Below are 14404 nucleotides of genomic sequence, written 5' to 3'. Positions count from 1 at the left end.
ACCAGTAAATGCACATAATGACAAACAGTCAGTTGTCCCCAGTATATGTAGCCAGGGATATATGTGCCCAGTATATGTAGCCAGGGATATATGTGCCCAGTATATGTAGCCAGGGATATATGTGCCCAGTATATGTAGCCAGGGGTATATGTGCCCAGTATATGTAGGCAGAGGTATATGTGCCCAGTATATGTAGCCAGGGGTATATGTGCCCAGTATATGTAGCCAGGGGTATATGTGCCCAGTATATGTAGGCAGGGGTATATGTGCCCAGGATATGTAGCCAGGGGTATATGTCCCCAGTATATGTAGCCAGGGGTATATGTGCCCAGTATATGTAGGCAGGGGTATATGTGCCCAGTATATGTAGGAATGGGTATATGTCCCCAGTATATGTAGTCAGGAGTATATGTCCCCAGTATATGTAGGCAGGGGTATATGTCCCAGTATATGTAGGCAGGTGTATATGTCCCCAGTATATGTAGGCAGGTGTATATGTCCCCAGTATATGTAGGCAGGGGTATATGTCCCCAGTATATGTAGCCAGGGGTATATGTGCCCAGTATATGTTGGCAGGGGTATATGTGCCCAGTATATGTAGCCCAGTATATGTAGGCAGGGGTATATGTCCCCAGTATATGTAGGCAGGGGTATATGTCCCCAGTATATGTAGGCAGGGGTATATGTCCCCAGCATATGTAGGCAGGTGTATATGTCCCCAGTATATGTAGGCAGGGGTATATGTCCCCAGTATATGTAGGCAGGTGTATATGTCCCCAGTATATGTAGGCAGGTGTATATGTCCCCAGTATATGTAGGCAGGTGTATATGTCCCCGGTATATGTCCCCAGTATATGTAGCCAGAGGTATATGTCCCCAGTATATGTAGCCAGGGGTATATGTCCCCAGTATATGTAGCCAGAGGTATATGTCCCCAGTATATGTAGGCAAGGGTATATGCCTGGCTGCTATCATATAGCCATGACGCTATCTTGATGTACTGAAATGTTATGATTGTATATATTTGCACCTTAGCACGTTCTGCACTCAGCACTTATGTATATGTCCCTTGAAAAAGCTTCCCTCGGGAAGTGAAACATGTCGGGTTTTTGGTGGGGGTAGTGATCTTATATGTACTTTAGACTTGCTAGGAAGACTTTGAGGTTTCTCATCTAGGAGTCCTCTCAACTATTTGTTACTACTATAGTCTCCTCAGCATTTCTATTCAGACATCATGTTCTTTTAACTTTAGTGTTAGTGCTCAAATTTTATGCGATTTGAATAAAAGTTAAATTTTAGTCCCAGTTGGGGATATTTTTGTGTATTCTGATTTAGTCAGGTTCTGTGTTTGAAGGGTATATGTCCCCAGTATATGTAGGCAGGTGTATATGTCCCCAGTATATGTGGGCAGGTGTATATGTCCCTGGTATATGTCCCCAGTATATGTAGCCAGGGATATATGTGCCCAGTATATGTAGCCAGGTGCCCCCCCCAGGAGGAGAGAGCGAGGGAAGGAGAGCGGCACCTCAGGGTGCTCTCCCTCCCTCGAAGTGCGGTGGCTGGCAGAGGGGCGGAACTTACCTTCCGTGTCTCTGTCCCGTCTGGTCTCGTCGCCGGCGCGGGATGATTTGCCACTACTCTGGCCTGATCCAGACCAGAGCAGCGGCTGCAGAATCAGAACTTCAGGCCGGCGCTTGGAGCGACACGGAAGGTAAGTCCCGCCCGCTGCCAAGCACCGCCACACTTAGTATCGGAGGGGAGAACGAGGAAGGCAGAGCACTCTAAGGTGAGAGAAGGGGGGGAGATGGCCCCCTTCTCCGCCGCTGCCCACAGCTCTCCCTCCACTGCACTGTTCCCCTCCGACAGAGCCGCGACACATACCCGAAGCTGCCACGACACATGTTATGTGTCGCGGCACATGGGTTGGGAACCACTGGCTTATGGAGTAAAAAGGATGTGCCCTGCTGTGCTCATCGTCTTTAGTGATGCACTGTAGGCCGTGTACCTGCTCAGCTCAGTGTAAAATAATTTCCAGGCCAATGATTCATGTTTATTGGAAGGCTTTCAGTCTGGAGGTTAATAAATCTGTATCTGAAAAAGGCCATGAGCTAATGCTACGCTTATTCACACAACAGTGTTACATTTCCTTTTCTTCTCTTGCTAATACAACTGGCTCATTACAGTGATTTATGAGATGCATTTACAACTCTACTGGAACTCTAGACAACAATCGAGGAAAAAATTCTGAAACAACGGTAAACCGAGCCAGAATGTCAGTGCAAAGACTTAACTCAAACAAGACTAGCACAAAGCTATCATTAGAAGAACATTAAAAGTGAAATACCGCTTGTTTTTTTAAGGTATTTTCTAGCTGAGCAAAGCAAATTGAAAAAAAGCACATATGTTTGGCTGCCAATCCAAATAGCACTTGTGCATAGAGGACATGCCTTCATCTCTCAGGGGGCTAAAGTTTACATTGGTGTTGCAGACCATTTCAACTGCATGCCCTTCTCACATGTCAGATACAATGTGATGTCAAAGATTTAGTGGAGAACACTTACGGCCATACAGGATCACCAAGCAAAGTCACAAAAACGTTAGTATAGATTAACTATGCATACTTATAAACATAGTTATCTCTCAGCAGGAAGTGGCAAAAGATCTGTCCATCCTCACTGCAATCTCTTTAAACCTTCTGAAGCATTCCTTGATACTACAGTATGTGCAACATTTATCTGCTGATTCCCTAGATGAAGGGAAAAAATAGTAGTTGGTTGCTTTTACACATTTCTCAAGTATACTGAAAAATTCTTTCCTTTCTGAGGGTCAGACATGTGTGTTACCCTCAGAGCCTCCATGGACAGGAAGAGGAATGGTCGCCAGCGTCTGGATCGCCTGGGAGGTGAGTGAAATCGTCCGCTGTGCGCAACGCTCTGCATGGACCTCCCGGCGGCTACCATGAGTGTAGCTCGGGGTTACTGCTCTGAGTTGTGGTTTTCCACCCCGAGTCTAGCTCGTGGTTACCGCTAAGGAGGTTAAGCTAAATACTCACCACCCAACGGAGGAAGATGGATTCAGCTAGTTGGGTAGTGGAGCTGAGTATTTTTTATAAGATTGAACTTTGCATAAAGTGCAAGATAATATTTGATTACTCTTACAGTACTTAGAACGATCTCTACCAAAGGTTGCAACATGTCCATGGTCACCAACTGTAACCCCTTAAAATTTAGAGCGGAGCTGTAAATTGGTATAAAACAAAGTGTTTCACTTACCTGAGGCTTCTGCCAGCCCTGTGCATCCTTCTTGTCCCTGCGCTGGTCCTCTATAATCCTCCGTTTTCCCACTGCCAGCTACTTTTGTTACCGTTGACTTGTAAGTCGATGGCAACTGCGCCTGCGCGCCCTGAGCCCTGGCTCAGGGCGCTCAGTTGCCGTCGACAGTAAAGAAAGTAGCTGGCGGTGGGAGATCGGAGAATTGTGGAGGACCGTCGTGGGACAGGAAGGATGCACAGGGCTGGCAGAAGCCCCAGGTAAGTGAAACACTTTGTTTTATACCAATTTACAGTTCCGCTTTAAGTTTAAAAATATATGACAACAGCAGTTCACCTCAAAATTAATATCCTGTGCGGAAGACTGCATATGATATGGCATGTTACAAAGACCTAGAGACAAGTGGAACTATGTCAGAAGGCTACAATTTTGCACCCAAGGTTCAGAAAGGGTTGATGGAAGAAGGAGTGTGAATACTGGGTAGAGAGGAGGAACAACATTATAAAATGATGTAAAACCCTGTCCTCTGCCACTGCAAAGGATACTCTGCTCCCTTCCCCCAGAACCCCAGTACATACCACTCCACTAAGATGAGCACACATGAACTGTCACTGTCTGAACTGATAAGAATCTCTTATTTCAATGTGTACAACCCTGCTTTCTGTGCCAGAATTGCCAGAATGACACTTATTATGACCGTCCCCCACTTTTTGTACCCATTGTAGCAACAGATGATTTCTGTAATAAGCAGGAGGGTAGCACTACAGCAGCTCTGGTATGCTCCATAGTGCAGCTGTCACTGTGAATACTGTAGTTGACACTCCTATTCTCTTTACTCCTCCTCTCATTTGATCGACTGGCTCATCATTATGACATTATTAAAACATTTGCTATCCTTCATCTAAAGAACAAGGTTAAACACCCATATCACACATGTTAAAGGGTAAATGTGTTGAGTACTCAATCAACCAACTACTTTTAGATTTAACTGATACATACATTCAGTTCTTGGCACACAGCTTAGGCTTGATTGTAGTTGCCCTGTTGAATCTAAATGTCACTCTGTGACAAACCTTAGCATTACTTCGAAGTAGCCTGCTGCCCAAAGAACATCATGCCATGATCACAAGATTACTGTGTACAGAGACACTCGGGAAAGGTCACAAAACACTTTCTTGAGAAAGTACTGCAGAGTGTTCTGGCTTCTACTAAGGCCAGTGTTCACAACATCACAATACGATCAAAGGATTACTTTGCACAGAGACTTTGAAAAGGTCTCAAAACACTCCTCGAGAAAGTTCTGCAGTTTTCTGGCTTCTACTAAGGCCAGCGTTCACAATGGCAAAATAAGAAAACTGGGCAAACATGGAATTCATGGAAGAGTGGCACCCAATGCTGTCCAAGAGTAAAAACATTGCTCCCCTCACACGTCAAAAGTAAAACAACACCAATGTGAATGACAGCACGATCCCCAAGCCTTTCAGGATAATTTGCTATGGACAGATAGGTCACACAGCTGTTATTCACTGGCTGCCAGCTGATCTTTATGGAACTGGGCGCAGTTATGCCCTGATGTCATTACTATATATGAATGTCCTTACAGGGAGTGGTTCTTGTAACTGGAGTAAGCGGGTCATTTGCACATCCTGTTCCCATATAGTTTGTGCTCCCACTCATTTGTACATATAGCCTTTTGCCAACTCGGCAGTGCCCTGGTATGGGTGATGTTGTGTCATTTTCTAATCTATGTCGCCTACAATGCCTTTTATAAGTCATTTTACAAATGTCTTGATTAACATTCATTCATTGAGTGATTTAATTACCGTACATTTCAGTACCAAATCAGGAACATACCCCATTAAAATACCCTGGTTTTGGGCACACACATTCCTTCAACCCATTCAGCCCTTAACATTTTATGTACAGCTCTGCATATTGTTTTTCTTAAACAATAAAATTACAATAATTAATAATTGGTTGGCACGGTGATGCACTTGCTTGGAGACATTTTCCTGCTTTGGTAACTAGAAAACCATTTATTGTTAAAGTGGACCTGAACTCTTGCACAGGACACAAGGAAAACAGAGAGAAATGTACCCTGTGTGTTTTTAGAGAGAAGAGCCTGTCTAATTCCCCCTCATCTTCAAGTGTAATTTAATCGCTCAGCTGTGTCAGCACAGAAATTCGGCAGTCCTCGGCAGACACAGCTAATATGTAAACACAGGATGTTAACCCCTTGTCTGTTTCCATGAAAGCAGGGAGTAGACACACTGCAAATTTATTGCAGGAGGTGTGTAAGCTGTAATAAGAAAATTATGTTTTAAAGGTTATTATGCTGTTGCTCATCTAAAAAGAGCAGAAAGGAAGTTCTGAGTCAAGGTCTGCTTTAAAGAGACTGAGTATTTTTGTACTATTCAAAAATCTCCTTAATGGATTCCTGAACTCAGGATGTGAAGTCTTTATCTATGATAAAATGAGATTACAGCACTAATGGAATGTGAAATGATTTTGAAATCTTAGTTTTTCTTGAAAAAGGCGTTCTATGCACATTTTCAGCATGATAAATGGTACAGGTTGTAATTGCATTTTAGCACCGCAACAATTTTCTCAATATTAGAAGAAATATGCAAATGATTCTTGACAACCCTCATCAGCAACTATATACTATTGACAAATGACCAGTAATTAACCAGAAGGACAGGAAAATATTTTATTTAGAAATCTCTTCGAGCCGATGATCTGAATTGTCCGATATACTTTGCAAAGTGTGTCAATACATCAATGCTATATAAATACTGCAAATAAAACTGATCTATGCTGATGCACTGCCAATAGGGATGATCAATGAGATGCAAATATTTCAGCGTTTATGCAAATGTATGTAAATTTTTATGCAAATATATGCAGCTTGAAATTGGACCAACAGTTTAAACCTGGGTGGAACTTGATTGGTCCAATTTCAAGTTGCATATATTTGCATAAAAAAATTACATAAACTTGGAAATATTTGCATCTCATTGATCATCCCTGAACTATAGTTCAGTTAGTTCCTGTGAGTGACACCCCATTTTTTGATGCGCTATATGAATTTTCATGAATGCTATTTTGCAGCCAGTATGAGTATACTATATTTTATGTAACCTGCCTCCATAAGAGTGAATCTCTGCTATACTAGGGGGGGAGTTACATCTGGCTAAGGATAAGGTCATTAGAACACACAGAACACACACAAAACATAAGTAGAGTGCTGGAAACCACAAATCTGATATTCTTTGCCAACACCGCCTGTCAACTTCCATGACCCTTTGTACTGTTTTGTTTGCCGTTACAGAGCAATCTGCATTGCAAAGCAATATAGAAACAGAAAAACAGGATCCATGCCCTCTCAGCGAATCCAGGACCAACTGCTACATTCCACTATGGGCAGCTGGTTCATCTCATATGACCTCGCTCAATCTGCCCCGAAGGGATCTTTTCTGTGCTGAGTCCACGGAATGCCATCAGCAAGTTCTCTGGATCAGTGAAAGCAGTTATGCTACAACAACTATGATGTCACATTTAAACTAATACAGGCAGGCTCTGTAACTAAACCGGTTAACGGTACTGCCAATAAGTACCTGACAGTGATAAACTGTTCTCCTCCCCCCCCCCCCCCCCCCAAAAAAAAATATTGCATTCTTGCGATATGCTTCTATTTACATTACAAAGAAAATGACCAGTGGATGTATGCAGTGGTGATGTCATCCAGAGAATGTACTAGAAGGAATCAAGATGCAAAATTACTGTACTCTTAACTGGAATATAACCAGAGAGATAAAATTACAAAAGTGAGTAATGTTTTAAAGTAAACCTGACAGGAAAGGGCATTTCTTTATAATATTCTAAATCCCCAGTCTGACAGAGTCCGCTTTTTTACAGGGGCTTGTGTTAATTTGGGCTCTAGGCTGCCAATAGGTAGAATATTGGTAAAGTTCCTTAACCTCCCTGGCGGTAAGCCTGACCTACGTTCAGGCTGGCCGCTGGAGAGGATCACATGGCCCCCGGAGAATTTGAATCATATGCTTAAGCTAGCTCTTTGCTAGCTATCGATGCCCCCCAAGTCCATCCGCTCTCCCCCGATCACCGCCGTTATATGTACCCCCCAGGGATGCCGCGATGGCGCAGCCTCCCAATCAGCTCCAAGCTTCGCTATGGGGAGGATCGGGACTGCGCATGATGTCATGACGTCATGTCCGATCGTCATAGAATAAAATAGTGACTTGCACACCAAGCACTTTAATGCTCAAAAGTTTGTATTAAATAGAAAGATCACAATACAAAATTACATATAAACATCAAACTGGTACAAAAGAGTACATCAAGCTGATACAAAGGAGTACAGCACATATGATAGTAGGCAAACTGCATGTAAACAATGCAGTAATCACAGCAGGATATGCGGCAAGGTAGCAAAGAAGCAATGAGCAGAACTGCCTAACTGCATCAGAGCAGTGTAGCATGCAAAAAGTTCAATACTGAGTAGATCAAGGTGGAATATCTATTACCCTGACAGCGCCGTTTCAGACAACCAGTCTTTCGTCAGAGGGCAATATAGAGGACGCTTCCTGGGGGGATCAGAGCGGTGCTGGGGGACTTGGGGGCCACAGTTAGCTAGCAAAGTGCTAGTTTAAGCATTTAGATCAAATTTTATTTAAAAAAATCCTCCCATGGACGCAGCATCTGAAACGGCGTACCGCCAGGGAGGTTAATCAATATTCTACAGTCGGCTTTGAGAAGGACACTTCGGCAAGTTTTTAAGCCCAAGCCCAAGATTGAAGAAGCTCTGTACTGTATTTTGTACTCTTAAAAATCTTTCATAAACTTTAGAATTTTATTAATGTTCTTAGCTATCAGAAGACTTTTAGATTTTAGAATACAGTATGTGAAAATGCTGGCACTGCTAGCCATAGCACACTGCCAGAGTTTGTGTACATGCACACTACTATCTACACACACTTATAAATGGAAGGGGAAAGCCATGGATGCAGAAGAGTGGAAATTAGTACTAGCACTAAGTTTAGGTTCTGCTTATGTTGAAATGGAATAGGATGTGAGAGGAAAGTGAAGGCTGATATTGTTGGTATTCTTTAAAGCACTACTTGAACCTCAGCGTTTTTGATATGGCTGCAGAGTTCTTTCTGTTCTGAACATGTTTCCTAATTTCATTTATTTCCACCCGTTCACCCATTATATGAATTCTAAAACCATGTCATGTGACCTAGAGAGGTCCAACAACAGCCCCTACGAGAGGGGGCACATCACTGGTATATGAGAATGGGGCAACCACTGTGAAAAAGGCAAGATCCCGCTCAAACCTCACTGGATCAGGCAACCACATCATATGCTGAGGGCTCTGCACATACAGCATGCAAATATGTGGCCACTGTCAGTGACCCTAAATAGGCATGTTTAGAGGATCACATAAGGTAGCGAAGAATAGCCAGAACTATTATTTAAGGTCATGAAGTAAAGGTAATATGTGAATGCTCCATCTCTCAGTTCCTGTACTAGAAATGACAGTGGCACCATTGTGCAGGTTCATCTGTCAATCGCAGCCAGGGTGCACAGCTTACATGTTAAGCAGTGTGGTGTCTGTCTCTATGCTCCTACGTGACAATGTTATTCAATAAGACACATGTCAACAGCAGGGTGGGAGTTGTTTGAACAGTAAACGGTATCATAGGCCTATCAGCCATGTATTTAATGCAAAAATTAGATACATGCAATTTACAAAATTTTACGTATCGCTAAGGATTGCAAAATTAATATTATTTGTATTTAGAAAAAGAGAAGCTGAACTAAGGCTTTAAAATTATTGCTCAACTGGCTTTCCTGCTGATCCTCTTTGTTATGTACTTTCTGGATCATTGAACTAGATATAGAACCAGGTATCTGGATCAAGTATTCCGACTCTACTGACTGCATGCTTCTTGTAGTGTTACTGTGAAACTACTGAATTCAGAACATTAGCATGATAGCCAGACAGGATTTTGAAATAGATCGTAATGGCACCTCCATATTTATTTGTTTTTAGGTTCCTTTAAGCCCTGCAAACAAAATCCAGAAACCTTTGCCCCATCTGCTACAAAGAAATGACTGAAGGAACAGCTGCTTGATAAGAAATACAGGGAGATCTTCCAGCACAAACTCCAGAGTTGGACAAGAACTTACAAAGTTTGGCTGACACTGCAGTACTGTTCAACCTGCGTGTTTTATCCTGCTCAGTTACAAGACAGAGTTACTGCACAAATGGCTGGACCACGTGCACCACCTCATTTTCCGGTTTTTAGGTTTGGCTCACAAAACTGTGGGAGTGAGGCTGCCAGCAGCGAGCTTTTATTTTCACTAAACTCAGGTCAAGAGTCCATTCACTTAATTTTCAGTGCTTATCTTTGCCTCACACTGTCAGCACAGTGCATTAGAGCACTGGCTAATCTCAAATGACATCATGAAGCTGCCCACATATTACTGGGAAAATTAAGAAGACCATCTATACAAGGTGCTCTTGTTTTTCACTATCAGAATTATCATAACTATTATCATCTTCTGCGTGAAGGATTCCAACATGTCACACAACATTGTACAATAAAATAATAGTTCCAAGCTACAGACTTGCAGACATTACTTAGAAAAATAAAAGAGGACCAAATCAAACAATTTTACAAGGTAAGAAGTAAGTAAACACAGATCTCAGTAGACAGGGGAGATAGGAGTGTGGAGTAATATATTGTTAAAGCAAAGCAGAATATAGGACGAAGATTTCTGAAGGGGTAAGTTTGAGGGCTTGTGGTAAAGATGGAATCAAATTTGGCAGGATGATTTAAAAGTATGAAAGCAAACAATATAAAACGATTTCATCAGTTTTAAGAAAATTAAATTTTAGGCACTTATGAGACCATAAGAAAATGATTGACAGGCAGTGTAAAACAGTGTTTATCAAAAAGTAAGAGAAGTAAGGCTTGAATAGTTAGCTTTCATCATGCAGTGTTATTAGCACATAAGTTTGCCATAATCGTGGTATAGAAAAAGATGGGGATGGAACCAAGGACTGAGCCATGAGGGACTCCAACAGGCAATGAAACGGTAGATGAAGAGGCACTACTGTAAATTAATTTGTAGCACAATAAGTGTTGGGAGAGTCATGAGACGGAAATGCACCTAGTTCCTATTAAGTGTCAGGGTCTGAGTAGTAAAAGATGGTCACAAGAAGGAGCAGGAAAAGTCAACTTTTGATTTAGCTTTGAGGAAGTTGCTTGCTTCTACTGTGGATGGACTTCCATTTTAGTATACAAAATCCAGAATCACAGTGAAGACTCAAGAAGTAATAAACAGAGATAGTCTATGGTAGATGAGACATACAGTGAGTATGGAAGCACTTGGCAGAATGGGGAGATGGCTAAATTACTGAATATGGGAAGTAAGGCTGCATATTTGAAGAGACAGGGGAAAACACAAGTGGAGAAAAGCAGTTCAAAAGGAAAGAAATGGGCAAGGTGCATATTAGAAGATTGGTTCAAGTTTCCAAGTGGCAGTGTAAATCGAATATAAAAAGAGAAAGTTTACTTTGTCTACATTTACCAGGCTGAAGCATGGAAAACTGCAAAATAATGGCTATTACCTCCTGCCCTTCTACATAGAGTCAATGAGGTCCCATTTAAGACTACAATGGTATCCATCAGAGCTACCTTGTCTCTGCTCTAACGTGTGCTCCTTCTTGAAACTCTTTTACAGAGGTTCAGGAGAAATCAAAGCATCAAAGGAATATTGGACCAGATTCAGGAGAGGTCTTTGGACTCTCCTAAAATAGCCCCACCATAACATAATCAAAAGGTCTATGAGATTGTTTTGAAATTAATATTTTTGCTCGACAGTAGTGAGCAAAATAAGGTTGAAGATTCCTTTTTTGTCATTCCTTTTCTGACACCTTTTCTGACTCAGAAATATCTAAAAATGAAAATATGTAAAACCATAACTCACTTTTTCTACCAAAACTTCCTGTCATGCTTGCAAAAAGTAACTATGGATCTATAGAATGGTCCCTCCTTCAAAGTACCTTGCTTGGAAGGAAAAATATAATAAAAATTAATTTCTTTCCTAGGATCTAAATTTATATGCAGTTAATCTTTATAGATGTAGTCTTCTTTCTTTAAGGCTGCTTACACACAGGGACGTTACAGGCGCATGTTAGTGCAGCCTGTAACGCTCCCCCAACGCACAGCAATGTAACACAAGTGGGCTGTTCACACTGCCCACGTTGCGTTACATGTAACGCTGCACGTTCTTCCGAAAGTGCAGCATGCTACGGCGTTACAGTGGCTTAAGCCGCGGTCGACTGTTTGCACATGCGCAGTCATGTTGGGGAGGAGCGGAGAGCGGCCAGGCACATGGTTAATTAATATTCACTGCACGTTGTGACGTGCAGTGTTTACTTCCTGGTGCGGCCGCTCTGTGCGGCGATTGGCCGGCGGGACCACTTGATGCCGCGTGCGTCCAAGAGTACGCATCACGGCATCACGGACGCCAGAGTGAGCTGCACAACGCGGCTCACTCTGACGTCCACATCGAAGAGCACCAGGCCTTGCGTTAGGTGCACGTTATGCGACCTTAAAGAGGAACTCCAGTGAAAATAATGTAGTAAAAAAAGTGCTTCATTTTTTACCATAATTATGTATAAATGATTTAGTCAGTGTTTGCTCATTGTAAAATCTTTCCTCTCCCCGATTTACATTCTGACATTTATTACATGGTGACATTTTTACTGTGGGCAGGTTATGTAGCGGCTCCTAGCTGTTTTGGCTGTTAGAGACAGCTGTAAACAGCTATTTCCTGTCTGTGAACATTGTTACATTGTGGCAGTTTGCCCAGAGTACCGCGGTCCCAGAGCTTCTTGTGGGAGGGGTTTCAGCACAAAATAGGTCATACACCGCCCCCTGATGGTCTGTTTGTGAAAAGCATTATATTTCTCATGTAAAAGGGGGTATCAGCTACTGATTGGGATAAAGTTCAATTCTAGGTTGGAGTTTCTCTTTAACGTAGCACCTAACGCAACGTCTTGGTGTGCAAGTAGCCTAACTGCTGTAAGAAGTGTTTTAAAAAGTACTGTATGTTTGTGGCTCCAAACCTTTTAGAGAACACTACATTTCTTTACAGATTCAAGATAGATAAAGGCCTTGGCATACCTAATATAAAACTCTATAAAAACTTTAATCACTTGATGAGAGTGGCTGAATGTGCTACAAGTGCAGTGTTTAAGACTGCGTATTACTCATATTTCTAAACTACTGCCTCCTTAAACATCCTATGGGAAAAAATGTTTACATTTATTCTGTAGCAGAGTAACACATTAAGGTGCGGCAAGAGGTAGACAATTAATTGTATCTGGATGGTAAAACTCTCCTTTTATGTTACTGACCGGACCTGGAAAATCTAAATTGTCCCTCCCAAACTGGCCTATATAAGGTAAAATCATTGTTTTGTGATGTTACACTCTGACTTGGCCCATCTGGGTAATTGTAGAGTCAGGTGTGATAGCTTTTCAATGGACTTCCTGAGATGGAGACAGTTGTCGCATTTTCTTAGCAACCTTCTGAATTCCTTAAGGTGTAAGGAGGATCTTAGAAGGACTAACAGTATTTTTTCTTCTGTAGTACCTTGGAGGCATCTGACCTCTACTATCTCTTCCTTACACAATGCAAAGCAGTTTCAACCATACCCCACCATGGTGGGCAGGCAGAAACAAATTTCTCAAGTTTGTACACATTTCAAATATCAGCTCAAGAAACCAGTTCATTTGTAATTAAATGTTATGTACAATTATCTTTACATTTCAGTTTGCAACTAGATATGAATGTCTGAAAGGGCCCAGTTGTTCTAACAGAGGTTTTTAAGAAGTACATTTTAGTGATCCTTGTAAAGTACAACACGCCTAGTAATGCTTCCTGCATGTGAAAAGGGGTGCACAAAGCAGGAAACACTGCAACACTAGAGGGGTAATCACGTGTAGTAATAAGAAAAGTTAGGCACACAATATTTACTGTGCTGGCAGCAAGGTCAAACTATGGATCTTACCATCTCTAAAGATAAAACACAAAGGTATCACATTTGAAATAATGTCTGAAAAATCTCATAAAGTATAGCTTTAATCTGTCACCCCATCATCTATTGCAAGGTCCCATCCAAAATATATTTAAGGACAGCCCCAAGCAGAGCACCCCTCTCCCCATCCCCTAAAGTTTGCCTGTTTTGCCAGGTTTTTAAACAGTATTATTATATCAGTCTACCTAACACCATACTGTCAGCTTAATGGCCTGTACAACTGGGGAAACATACTAAAAGGCCCAACTACTCCCTCTGAAGGGAGCTTTTTTTGTTGCATAAGTGAAGCAGTTGCTCAGAGGACCAATCAGAATTATTGCTCTAAACATGTTTTTGGCCAGTTTTGTTTCAGTTGCTTTGCATTGGTTTAGATAAATTTCCCCCAATGAGCGGGGTTTCCACCCTGAATGACAAAAGCTACCAGTGTCAACCAGAAAATGCAGATGTGTGGTTTCCTTTATTTGTTTTGCAGCAGCCCAGTAAAGCATTAGGGCTCTTTCACATCAGAGCTTGCGTTGGAGAACGCTCAAAGCATACGTTTTGTTGTATGCCTTTTACTGCGTTTTGATATGCGTTGCACTGCAGTGAGTGTGCGTTTTTAATCCGTTTTCAATCCGTTACTGCACATAGAAAAACGCAGGTAATTTTTTTTTCTTTTAGTTGTCAACTTTCTACATTGTTCCTCTGTTGCATTCTGGGACTGATTGCCTGCGTTAACGGATTAAAAACGCGCATAGTGTGCGTTTTACATTGACTAACATTGTAACGCATAAAGCTAGCGTTGGCCAAAAAACTGCGCCTGGGTGCAGTGGAACGCAACGCACAAAAAGGCTGCGTTATATGTGAAAGCTAAAATGAAAGTCTATGGACTTTCATTTCACCTTGGGTAACGCAAACTTTATCCTTTGCGTTGAAACGCAGAAAATCTGCCCTAATGTGAAAGAGCCCTTAGCAAGCTGACAATCAGGTGTTTCTTCAGAGGCAGATAGCACAACTAAAAG

At 41.9% G+C, this 14404-nt stretch overlaps 1 protein-coding gene across 1 annotated transcript in view; it reads right to left on the bottom strand.

Annotated features, from left to right (window-relative positions):
• Positions 1–14404, bottom strand: part of ADAMTS17 (ADAM metallopeptidase with thrombospondin type 1 motif 17) — a 349550-nt gene that overhangs the window by 140085 nt on the left and 195061 nt on the right. The gene's annotated exons all lie outside the window — the stretch shown is intronic.

This window comes from Hyperolius riggenbachi, chromosome 3 (assembly GCF_040937935.1).
Source record: "Hyperolius riggenbachi isolate aHypRig1 chromosome 3, aHypRig1.pri, whole genome shotgun sequence".
Lineage (NCBI taxonomy): Eukaryota > Metazoa > Chordata > Amphibia > Anura > Hyperoliidae > Hyperolius > Hyperolius riggenbachi.
The sequence above is the reverse complement of the archived record's forward strand: the minus strand, read 5'-3'. Positions and strand labels throughout refer to the sequence as shown.